General features: G+C 32.1%; 1 pseudogene; it reads left to right on the top strand.

Annotated features, from left to right (window-relative positions):
- The first annotated feature begins 1248 nt into the window (after window positions 1-1248).
- LOC138381395 (DNA (cytosine-5)-methyltransferase 3A-like) overlaps window positions 1249-13660 on the top strand; it is a 58467-nt pseudogene continuing 46055 nt past the window's right edge.

Here is a 13660-nt window from a genome sequence, read left to right as displayed (position 1 = left end):
AACAGTAAGAAAGTCACTGGATGAGAAGAAAAGTGATTGGTACTCAGGAGGCTTGAGCCCAGGAGTTCAAGTCTGCAGTAAGCTATGATTGCTCAGGTTGGGTGACAGAAGGAAACCCTGTAACTAAAAACATAAATAAATAAAAATAAATTTTTAAAAAAGTGATTTTAGGAAGAAATTTTGCTACTTCTGCTGAGGAAAAGGATAGAGACTGAAATGCATATATATAAAAATGACTCCGAGGAGGGTAAGGGGAGATGTAAAGGAATTCCTATGGACATATCTCTTCTCTGTCTCTCTTAATGACTTCTGCCAATTTGTGTCTGTAGTGTTTAAGTTAATAGAAATTCTCCTACTTAGTACGTTTAATAATGTACTAAAAATAAATAATGTTTCTATTTTTAGGTTGGCTTCTATAATGAAAAATATATGCTCATTGCAAAAAATAGATCAATAAATTGACCACAAAAGTAAACTAAGGGCATTACCAGTGCCAGAAAGATCTAGATATATAGACAGATACGTAGATAATCAAGGAAGAAGACGTAGCATTCTTCCCCATGCTGACAGAGATTAGAAAGCGGCTAGGAGATCAAAGTGATATTCAGAGAAAGCGGAGTGTTTAGGGGGTGATAGGACAGAAATACGTGTTCATTCATTCATGTACTGAATGCCTATTACGTATGCTAAGCCTGGAGAGTCCTGCAGTGAATCAAAGAGATAAGATCCCTACCCCTTGGGGGGGGGTCTATCGGAATATTGAACTAAAATGTGTGTGTACAGGAGCAGTGAGATTATTCTGAAGTTTATAACCTCCATAGATTGGAAACTTCAAAATTTGTCTATACCCATTTTAATAATATGGAAAACACTGAACCTATAAATATGTCTAAACAATGTGAATTAGACAATGTATTAAATAAATTTATATTGTAGATGTATAGATATATTAAAAGGAAGAGTTAAAAGTAACTGAGGGGGAAATTCATAGTATTGTCAAATTTTAATAGTAAATATAAAATACAAGTGTAAAATATATGTATATAGTATATGTATATACTATATAAGCCTAAAATGAATTAGAATAAATAATACAAAATTTATATTATGGTATATATATTATAAATCTGTAGTCCCCAATCCTGGCCGTGGGCCTGTTAGGGACAGGGCCACAGAGCTCCACCACCCACCATCCCAAACACTCCCACCTCCTCCCTGTCTGTCCCATCTGTGGAAAATTAGTCTTCCATGAAACTTGGGAACCAGTATTGGTGCACAGGAGGTGAGCGGAGGTCCAGGCCAAGCTTCATCTGTATTTATAGCAGCTCCTCTCCCCACTGCTCGCATCACTCCCTGAGCTCCGGCTCCCCCACCCCCACACCCACACTCACCCCCACCCCTGCCATGGAAAAATTGTCTTCCGTGAAACCCATTGCTGGTGCCAAAAAGGTTGGGGACCACTGTTATCAATAATATTTGTATATAGTTACATTTAAGAAAAATTGTGGAAGTATGTACTTCAAAATGTTAGCAGTGAATGCTATATCTGACTTTTTTCCATGGTTTATTTATAACCTCATGCTTTAAAAAGAACTCATCTTCCTTGTACAATAAAGTCATTGTAAAAATAAGTGTGCAGGTGATCAAATGGTTTCTGCTAGATATTGGATATAATATTTTATTTATGGAAAATTGTCTTGTCTCAGCATAGTGAGAAACTTTTGTAATCAATTCATATTAGCAATCCACACATTTATTTCTTACGATGTTGCTAAGAGTAATATTATTATAGAGTTTGGGGAAAAGAGGAATTCATTGGCTTACATTGAATTTAACTTCTAACACCTAGTTAGTCCTTGTTTACAAAGCACATATTTTTTTAAACTTTTCTCGTAATCATACATAAGTAGTAAAAAGAGCAATGTTACATCCAAAATTTGTTTGCAAGGCTATGATAAGGAAGATATGAGTAAATTACAAAAGAAATTTGAGTTACTGAGAAGGAACTGACTATATAGGTTCACAGTGTTTCTTCTTATATAGAGTAAATTTAAAAGAGGAAAATATGGGTGTGGCATGCTTTCTTGAACAATTGTTCAAATGTCTTGAGTTTGGCAAAGTTAAAACTACATTTTCCCATTCCCTTTTTCCTCATAATTTACAAAACCATGTATACTTCAAGGGAAATTTAATCCATATGTTCTGATTCATTTGCACTTAACTTGTCAAGTTTTCATTGTTCATGAAAGTCATCTTTTGTTGGGGAAAGTTTGTGAGAATCTTTGTAATAAGTCTCCTTTTCCTCCCTGTTCTAAGAAACTGCATTTTGGCATTTGTTAGCCCAATTGGAATCCCAAAAAGTTGAAACTTGAAATTTATAAATTTCAGGTGAATTCATACTTGGCCAAAATTTTCTCTCCTATTTATTTGTGTGTGTTAATAGTAAAACGAACAGTGTTAAGCTATAGACCACGTGAAAAGACTATAGAGCTTTTGGTTTCTTGAAATCAGTTTGTATGAATAATTTAACAGATTTTGTATTTAATAAATATGTTCCTCCAAATAAGAAATGTTATACCTCCATAGAGAAAATATTATTTCTCTACAAAGACAAATTAAAGAGCAGATGCTAGATTTATGAGAACCTTTGTCGGCTATCATTCTTTAGAGCTGAAAGGCAGCCACCAATTATGAGTCTAACACAAAGGGAGAGAAAAGCAAGACTGAAAGAATAACACCTTCTAAAAGTTATAATTGCTTATGTTGTACAGGATTTCTTTCAATGTCTCTCAGGATGAAACCATACAACAATGAGAATCTTAATATATTTGAAATATAAATGCATACAGGAATCAGGCATTTGTATATTGTTGTCAGAACATTTCAATTTAAAAAAAAAACTTTAAATAAATTGTTAAAATCTATATATTATCATTTTTATTACCAGTGCTTCTAAGTATTCTTCCAGCTACATAATACAAGACTTATGCATTGTGGTTGAACAATCTCCAGTACCCCAGGTATTTCAAGGACATATTAAGAATAGTAATGTGAAAAGCAGAATGTACTGCACACTGTTCTGGAGATTGAGATGCCATTAAAAACTCCCCAGGAAGAATGAACTAAGGTCCAGTGTAAGGCTGAGATTGTGAAAGCTCAAGTTTTAAACCAAACCTAAAATTTCAGCCCACATCTATTTAAATTTGATGTTAGACAACCTGTCCCCAGGGAAAATGGATGCCTGTATTTTAAGTGCTGTGAACTATTTTAGAGTAGAAACATTGTATATTTTCCAATGAATGTTTAGGTGCACATCGGGATATATGCAGAAAACTAATGTAATTAATGGGCTATGTAAAATAAATTACTGTATTTGAAATCTCACTCTGATTCTGGGTGAATGAGTTTGTGGTTACAAAATTAAGGTCTCAATAAGACGTACATACATTCATAAACACATATACTCCATTCGACAAACCACCAATTCCAGTAACAAGTGAGGAATTTAGTACCTTGGATCAGATTGATGCTGTTAATTAATTTCATCTGGCTTGTAATACGTGTTTCTAAAGGGAGAAAATTATCATGTAGCATTCGAATGTATTTTCAAAACATTGTGGTGTTTTGTAATTAGTAATTACAAAAAATACAAGATTACTACATACTTTATCATTTATATAAATGAGTTGGTTTTATAGATGGAACATTCTCTCACCTAGCAATTAATCTTCAGTAACTTTGTATGACCAGTATTTATTCAGTTTATCTATCTATCTACCTATCTCCATCCATCAATCGATCAATCAATTTTTACCAACATGTGCTAAAAATGACATTAGACTTTAGACTGGGAAAGTGATAAGAGTCACGTGTAAATCAAGCAATCCCAATCTTGATATTATGTTAATAACTCATTTTCTGAGTGATCCAGCTGAAATATGTTTGGAACATTGAATGCCTAGGCAAACCTACAACTTTGTCCTGAAAACCTGGAGATGTTGTTTAATTGAGTTTAGTGATTTTATTTCACTCCTCTGGGTCATTGGTATCATGATAGAAAGCAATGCCTTCCTCTTTATCATGGGGGAGATTATCATGAGCTAGCTCACCCAGTGTGGTTTATTTCCTACTGCAGAATGCTAGAAAGGGATTGCCTTTAGGAATTTTTCATTCTCTGGGCCTTAGGGTCCAGAGTCCAAAAGCAATTTCAAACTAAGTTATACTTCCTTTTCTCTACTAGAACAATTAAGATATAGAAATCTCTTCACTATCCAGAAGGTTCCCCAAGTACCCTTAGGACTGGGTACAACTGCACATGAAATAGGCACTAATAGATACTATGTCTTCCAGATTTCCATTCCTAGAGTATCAAACAGATAGATTATCAGGAATAAAAAGTTCATTCCCACACTACAAACACCTACATAATTAAATGTACCTATTCCTTCATTTAAGTGTTCAAAAAAATTAAAATTACCTACCATATGCTTGACAGTATTCGAGAATTAAAGTTACAAAGATGAACCTTCTATAGGTAAGTTCTGTCACCTAAACGCAGATCCTTTGTTATTTAAATGACAAAATGTACCATATTAACATTAAACCTTTTTTACAAAATTTCATACCAGTAAACTATTCTAAAGAAAATATTTGTCCCAAGTTTAATGTTTTGCCAAAATACGTTTTGACACATGTCTAAAAATATTGTCGGGAAAGTGCAATGCCCCATGGGTAGATGCCTACATTTTTCACAAAAACTGAAAATTCCTTCTTATTCAAGGCTTGATTTTATAGGGCTTAGTTTAAAATATCATGCTGGGGATGACAATTAATTATTAGAGTATTAATGCATGATTTCAATATCTATTATAGATTGTTTGCAACTGTGTTCCATAGGTATTAGTAATATTTTATATCAATGTGATTATGCATTCAAAATGTATATGAAAAGTTCTTCAGTGAATCACTTGCTCCTCTGGGTCCCAACTCAAGTTAATGATTATTTCTTTTGTGGGAACTATCATCCTGCCTTAGAGTTAGTTCTTTACGCATCTTTTTCTAACTAGACTGTAAAGATGAGTGTCTTATTCATCTCTTCGGTGTCCCTGCTTGGTATGGAGCCTGACATGTGTGAGCACTCACTAAATCTTTGTGGAACTAGTGCATTGACATGTGTTCTGGATTTCATCTGAAGTTGGCATTAACACGCACTTGAACACCTGCTCATCACTCTTTCCTGAAAGTAAAAATGCACACTCAAAATTAGTGACATCCTGCAAGAAGAAAGTCTATGGTTTCCACAATTTGTCTTAACAGTTTAAAATTTAAGTACCTATTTGTTCAATGTTTGAAATCAATTTGGACACTCCCATAGTAAAAATCCATTCATAAATTCCATCTACTTTACTTCAGCTCTTTGCACAGTGAGTGGGTGGGTTTTCATATTCTACTGTTATATTTTAGTGGATGGGCTAAAAACAGAGTAGTGCTATTAACTTTGAATAACTAGATTTACTGTAACTTAAGCCCACGCTTAAAAAGTATTTAAACTTTGTGCTTGGGTATAGGTATGTGCTTGTATGTGGGAAAAAATTGTACCTACTATGCAATTGCACACATAATTCAAGTTCTTTGATTTCAATATGAGTTATAACAGTATATAACACTATAGGAATATTTATGGTTAACAGCTTTTGGTGATATTTTTTCTGTAAAAATATGTTTTCTTGTTCAAATTCCTTTCTAGTGAAGAATAGGGTTGTAAATGTAAAGGCCATGACAGGGAAATGGAATTAGTGATGAAACAAGGTTAGCGAAAAATAGACTCAGAGAAAAATTCTCACTGGGTCTTTTTGAAAACCAGTGTTATATGTTTATTTGTTAATCAGTATGAACCAAAAATAGTGAAAATTTTTCACAATAATTTGATAAATTTGAAATTTTGAAAATGGTATTGTAGACAAACATCAGTTTTTCTATTTCTGTCATATTTATGATATTTGGCATTATTATTCCTTATTTACCATAAAATGATGTTTGTATTTAAGATCTGACATATTAGTTATGTCTCTTGCCCCCAAGAGAGCCTTCATACATAAATGAAAAAAAATTAACAAAAGTAGAAAATTTTAAAAGTAAAAGAAATGAAGCTAGTAAATGCATGTTGTGAAAAATACTCTACTAAAACTTAGATCTCATCTAAATCCGTCATTTATTAATAGCCCATACCTAGTTTTATTGAGTACAAATAATATCTGGAAAAGGTTGTAGGACTCTTAATATCCACTAAAATTTCAGGGTGGTGCCAAGTAATTATAGAAGATACTGAGCAAAATCTGAATGCTAGATCCTTGAATGTGGGGATTTCTTTTCTGTTTATGCTTATATTCCAAGTGTCTAGAACAGTGCCTGGTGGATAATAGCACTCAAGAAATAATTGTTGATTAATAGTTTTCACACAGTGTTAGGACTAAAATGTGCTTGATCATTTTCTATTACAACAATATTGGGAATCTATTCTATTATATTTCTGTAAATAAAAGTCTTCTTAACTTCTTGAAGAGTCAAGATAATTACAATACATTTTATAAAACAATATTTTGCTTCTCTCCTTTTATTGCTTCAGGATTTTCCATGAGCTATAGGAAATACTCCAGGAACATGAAAGGTCTATAGAGATGCTAATGAGTAGTCTCTGAAACAACACTGCCTAGTAGAAATTTCTGTGAGGATAGAAATGTTCTATCAGCTGTTTTGTTCAATATTGTAACCACTAGCCACTTGTGACTATTGAGCTTTTGAAACGTCGCTATTGAAACTGAGAAATTACATTTTTAATGTTATGTATTTTAAACTAACTTAAACTTAAATTTAAATAGTCATATGTGCTTGTGGTTGCTGTATTGGAGAGGACAGCTCTGGAAAAATACCTTCAGAACAATTACTTGACTTTTACTGCTTGTATTTCTCAAGCCCAGTCAGTGTGTTACTTTTCTTTTCTCTTTTCATTCTACCTTGGTGAATATAAAGAAGATTCTTTGTGCAAAATAATTAAATATAGTCTGATTATGCTATTTTTCAGGAATGTAAGGTTTTCCTCAGATCCACTGCTTTCAATATCTTACTCTACTTTTCTCCTACAAAAATATACTGTTTTTAATTAAATATGCAGGCAAAAGTAATAAGTACATGGAGAATCATAACAGCCATGTTTGCCATTACCCATATTATTCTTTTTCAAATAAATTTTAATCATTGAAAGCATCAACATATCTGATATTTTTCATTATCTAAAATTCTTGCTTCTTCAAAAACGGCCATAATAAGTAATTACTTTTCTATGTCAGTTTTTTTTCCTTGTTTAATGAAAAATTTGGCTTTAGAAAAGAGCATCACAAAAGGTTTAAAAAATCAGAGGGAAAGACATCTTTTTATTTCTAGTGTTCTATCAAACCTTCTATGCCATATTTATCACTCTGTTGCTATAAGCATCTTAATGGCTGTAATTGCTGTAGATAAGTATGTTTTTAGGGCCAAAGAAACTATAATAAGGGAATAGGACTTGGTTTTGAACAAAATGCTATTTTTTGTTAGACAGATTTAATTGTCACTAGCCACAGTAAATAGAATGCATTGTGAATATTATTGGCTATCTTCTCCTACAATTTCATTCACTAGATGGCAAGACTATCATCTTGGACAGAGAAGCTTAAACACTTTTACATCTATAGGCACAATGCACTGCCAAGAACACTCAGGTATCTTTGTGTTTTTATTAGCCTGGCTTCTCTAACAAGTCCCCATAAATTCTGTGCCTTTCCAGGGCCACAAAGAACTGGGAAATAGATTACTTTCAGAGTCTGTGTATCTTTATGCAGCCTTTCATGGAGCAGCTGGACAATGATTTTTGAAACAGGCTCATAGTGTAATAGTAGGAGAGATGATATTATAGAGTCAATTTACTATTCAGTTTATAGCTGTCAGTAAATTGAACCTATTTTCTGGGGATAAAACTGATTACTCTGAAAGCCAAAGAAGGACTTTCCCCCCAATGTGTTGGTATATGTGGGACTTCTTTGTATTTTTAAGAGATATGTGGCTGCTTCTTTTGTGGGTAATATTTTTTACATATACATTCAAGCTGGTTTTTTTCCTACTTTTTGAATATGACATGTTAATAACTGCTAGTTCTAGGCAGCTTGTTTACTCACTCTTCATGAATGTAACAACAGCTGTATAGAATTCTAACATATAAGATCTGGTTTAATGCAAATCGTGTCTAGTATTCTTACTGAACAAGCCTTTGCAAGTGCCCCCATATTACATTTTCAGAGGTTTTCTGCTTTTTGTTAAGTGAAAGCCAGAGGAACTTTTCCTTATCAAAATTTTGGTTCTAATATTGTTTGGAGGTGAGGGTAGAATGAAAGAATAGAGGGAAAAGAGGGGAAAGGAAAAAAGAGAAGGAACAAACTTCATTCTGCTGTATTCTGTGTGCTTCATAGCCAGAGTAATCCTTTCTAACAGGGAACTACATTTTTAGCAATATAATAGCATTCACCTGAAATACGGTATTTACTAGTTCAAAGATCTAGATGACTCTTGGCCAGTTTTGTTGCTTAGGCCCCAAGAGTTAGTAAAAACATAAGTATTTATCAATATTCTCAACAATAAACTGAGGATATAATAAATGGGAATTTCAGTAATCCTCTGTAGCCTTAGATTAGAAGCCTACAGTAAGAAGGTCATACTCACCATTTTTCAATCTTGCAATTCCCCAAAAGGCTCATCAGAACACCATGTGTTGCCTGCTTCCATGCACAAATGAGAAGAGCTCCTACCCAAGTTCTTTCCACACTCCCTGATGTGAAGTGCCCTGGTGGGGTTCTTTGCCTCCTCTTCCACGTGGAGTTAACTTATCCTTAATTTTATACTGAATGGATAAGGAGAATCCAGAAGCAAATCCATCCCTTGGCATGATCTTTGTCTGGACTACCCATATATAGGCATTTTCTCAACATTATTGGAGAGTTTCTGATTTGAATTTCTACTCTAGGAAAAATTGGTTATTGTGATACTATAGGGAAATCTTTATGAAAAAGATTCATAAAAATAAACATTTGAAAATTATTTTTCTGTATGTATATATTCATTGAGCTTATTGCCCTTTCAGAGCCCAAGAGAGGTCCCAAACAGGCTTTCCTGGAAACAGAAAAAGAATAAGTTGGGGTACAAGATAACCAACATTTTAAATTTAGTAACAATTGTATGGACAGAAAAATATTAAGGAAAATAGGGAAAATATATTTCCTGATAAAAGCTAAACAGGCAGAAATAAGAAAAAGGAATCCACTGGCTTTCTATATAGCCTGAGTGAAAGAACAATATTTGTTCTGATAGAGTTGAAATGGTGTGGGGATTATTTGGCAGGTGTACTGACAGCATCCCATCACTTAAATCTACTTTATAAAGAGAAAGGACTAGAGGGAAAAAAATGCAAGGGATGGAATTTCAATGTGAAACTACACAATGATCAGGGTTAAATACTAATTATCCATCTCTGCTTTTTATGTTGTCTTCAATATCATCGAGGATAACCGTGCTTCCTCAGTAGACACTTGCCTTTGTTGCATCTCCCTTCTCCTTTCCCTTTCCTCTGGCTCTGTTTGGCTTGCCCAGGCCACCTGAAAACCATAAGCAGAGCCTAAGAAGAAGCACCTGGATTCCCACTGATTTTTCCAGAAGGTGAGAAGTTACCTAATGTACTTGGTTCAGGAATCCTCTCCTTACTACTAAACCTCATCTACTCTTCATTTACCTATTCTTCAAAACTACTAGCCCACAAAGAGTGTCTACTCATTATCCCCAGCTCTTAAAGTTAGTTCTATTTCTCCTGCTTACAAATCTTGGCTTTCTGCTCTACCATGGAGCATGAGTGTGTGAATTAGATAATAAAAAGCATTGGAAGATTGCCCGTAAGGCAGGCTAAAACCAAAAAAAAAAAAAAATTGCATTTTATTTTATAATGAAAAATTAATGAGGTCATATTATGATTAACATCATTCCTTTCACACTATTGCATTTGTAGATTTTATTGTAAACTTTTTGGAGGTATATATATCCATTATTCCTGGTATCAAACTATTATTTTCTGTTGTGTGTTTGTGACACTCTGTTCTTGTTTGTGTTACAGTTAATTCTATATTTGATATTTTGCTTTTAGTTGTTGTTTAAAACAATTCTTTTGCAATATAATACAGACATGCACAACATAATGAGTTCTGGTCAACAATGGACTAGACCATGTATATGACAGTGGTCCCCTAAGATTATAACAGAACTGAAAAATTCCTATTGCTTAATGACTTTGCAACCATCACAACAGCATAGTGCAATGCATTACTCAAGAGTTTGGGGTTATGGTAACGTAAACAAATCTACAGCATGGCAGATCATATAAACATATAGCACATAGAATTACATACAGTACATAATACATGACAGTGGTAATAAACAATTAGGTTACTGTTTTATGTATTTACTATACTTTTTACGATTATTTTAGAGTATACGCCTATTCATTAAAAAAAAAAAAGGTTAAGTTTAAAACAACTTCAGGAAGGTATCATAATCATAGGAGATTACAGTTCCATGCTTGTCATTGCCGCTGAAGACCTTCCAGTGGGAAGATGCAGAAATGGAAGACAGTAATATTGACGATCCTGACCTTGTGTAGCTTGTGTAGGCCTAGGCTAAGGTGTCTTTGTGCCTTAGTATTTAATAAGAAGTTTAAAAAAAAAAGTTGAACAGCTGTACAACGTGTTTGTGTTTTAAGCTAAGTGATATAAAAAACTCAAAAAGTTAAAAAAAGATTAAAAAGTGTATAAAGTAAGACTGTTACAGTAAGCTAAGGTTAATTTATTATTGATTAAAAAATAATGTTACTGTAAATTTAGTGTAGCCTAAGTGCACAGTGTTTATAAAGTCTACAGTAGTGTTCTAGGTCTTCACATTCACTCATTGACTTACCCAGAGAAACTTTTAGTTCCGTAAGCTCTATTCATCACGGTAAGTGCTCTATACTGGTATATAATTTATTAAAATCTTATATATTGTATTTTTACTGCAACTTCTCTATTTTTAGATATATTTAGAATACTTACCATTGTATTACAATTGCCTTTGTAGCCCAGGAACAATACTTAACAATATAAACTGGGTGTGTAGTAAGCTATACAGTCTAGGTTTTTGTAAGTATACTCTAGGATATTTGGGCAAAATTGTCTAACAATGAATTTCACAGAACATAACCCCTTTATTAAGTGATGTATGCCTGTATTTTAAAACTTTTTCTGTCAGCCATACATTGTAATAATTTTCCACTTCATTAAGCATAGTCTCATAACAAATTGTGTGTATAATAAATTGTAATCAATTATAAGGATTTACAATGTAAATGTGTCTATTTAATTGATTTCCAACTATTGAGAGCTCAAGTTGTTTTAAGACTTTCTAACGAGTATATCAATAATATAATCTTATATATTTTATATACTTTATGGATCTTTAAATTTTTCAAAGTTTTTGAAAATAAACACTAAAAGGACATAAATATATTCCTTCAGTATATATATATATATATATATATATATCTTGCAAAATTGAAATCCAGAAAGGCTTTCTATATATTGACACTAATGTCTGTAGTATCTCCTTATCTGCGGCATCATCAACACCAAAAATAAAGCTTTAAAAATATTTTTGGCAACTTGATAAATGAAAAGATATTTATGTTTAATTATATTTGTATAATGTATTTATTGGTAAACTGTATGCTTTTGCCTTTTCTGCCTTGCTGCCTTGCTTATTAGTACCCATTATCTATTTTCAGTTGAGATGTTTATATAATTTTATTAATTTATAAGAGCTATTCATAAACTCTGCCTACTAGCCACTTTTCTGCCATTTTTCCTGAAAATGCTTGCCAAGTTTATTTGATTTTGTAATTTATTTTGATATTTTCTGAATTAATGGAAATTTATGCTTCTAAGTGCCAAATTTATCAGTACGTTTTTCTGTTTTCCCAGAAAAACAGCTCTTACATTGATATTAAACATTGGTCTATACTTTCTTTTAATTTTTTTCTTTACATATAACTTTTGATATAAATGCATATAATTAACTTTGGTAGGTACAAGATCCGGGCCTTTAATTTTTAAAGCAACTAACCAAATATCAAAACATAATTTAATCATATTTTCCTGACTGATTTGCATTTCATATATGTAAATATTTATATAATATATAAATGTACCTATATAATTTATAATTTAATAATATAAAATATAAAGGTATAATATAAAATCTTACTACTAGTAGTAATAAGACATAATTTATGTTTATAGTATAAATATATAACATAAAATTATATAATATATAATATAATTTATTTTATGGTTTGTAAATCTTACTAATAATTTAGAATTGTTTTAAATTTTGTGGCATTTTAACATTTCCTAATATATGTCAGGGCAAGGCATAATATGCTTTTCTATATTTTCTTTTCTATTTTTGCATGGTTACTACTTTTCAGTAAATTTTAGGATAATTTTTTGTCAAAGTGACAAAAATCCATTTCAAATTAGTATTTTTCAATTATTTGAAGAGTACCGATAATTTTCATAACATTTAGTTTTCCCATCCAGCAGCAAGTTATGTCTTTCCTTTTGTTCTTCTTTCCTTTGCTTCAAGAAAGTTTTTGGTTGTCTTCAATCAGTTCTTAAGATGTCTCTTGTTAAAATGTTTCCTATAAATATAGCTGTGTGTTGCTTAACAATGAGAATACATTCTGAGAAATGCATCATTAGGCAATTTCATCCTTGTGTGAACATCATGGAGTGTACTTACACAAACCTAGATGGTATAGCCTACTACACGCTTAGGCTATACGGCCTATGGCTCCTAGGCTATAAACATGTACAGCATGTTACTGTACTGAAACATGCTGTAACACAGACTGCTGTAAACAAACTGTAACACAATGATAATTATTGACATCCGTAAACATCTAAACATAGAAAAGGTGCAGTAAAAACACGATATTATAATCTTACGGGACCACCATTTTATATGTGGTCCATCTTTGATAAAAATGTTACATGGGGCATGACTGTAATATAATTTAGGCATCTATTAAGAATGGACACTTTTTAATATCAATTACTAAATAGTACATTAAAAATTAAGTTTAATATGTGTTAAACTAGCTATCTTGCAATAGTAATTATTAATTCTAATAATTTTTAGTTGATTTCCTTAGCTTTTCCAGGATAAGAGTCAATTCACCTAAACATAATAACATTGTCTTTTACATTATGTAATGCAATTTCCATTACTTATAAAATTTTGTTACATAGCAGTGGTAATTAGAGTAGCATTATCTTTTCCATGACTTTAATTAGAAATATTAAATATTGCTTTCTGGTAAATATGATGTTGGACATTCATTGAAATAATATTTTGTAATATTTATAATGTACTCTATATTCATTTTACCAACTGGAGAGAACAGATATTGACTATTTTCAAGTGCCTTTGAGTATAGTGATTTATAAAATTAAATATGGGATTATGAAATATTGGATCCGTTGATGTTGCTGATGAA

The sequence above is a fragment of the Eulemur rufifrons genome, chromosome 3 (genome assembly GCF_041146395.1).
Source record: "Eulemur rufifrons isolate Redbay chromosome 3, OSU_ERuf_1, whole genome shotgun sequence".
Lineage (NCBI taxonomy): Eukaryota > Metazoa > Chordata > Mammalia > Primates > Lemuridae > Eulemur > Eulemur rufifrons.
The sequence above is the reverse complement of the archived record's forward strand: the minus strand, read 5'-3'. Positions and strand labels throughout refer to the sequence as shown.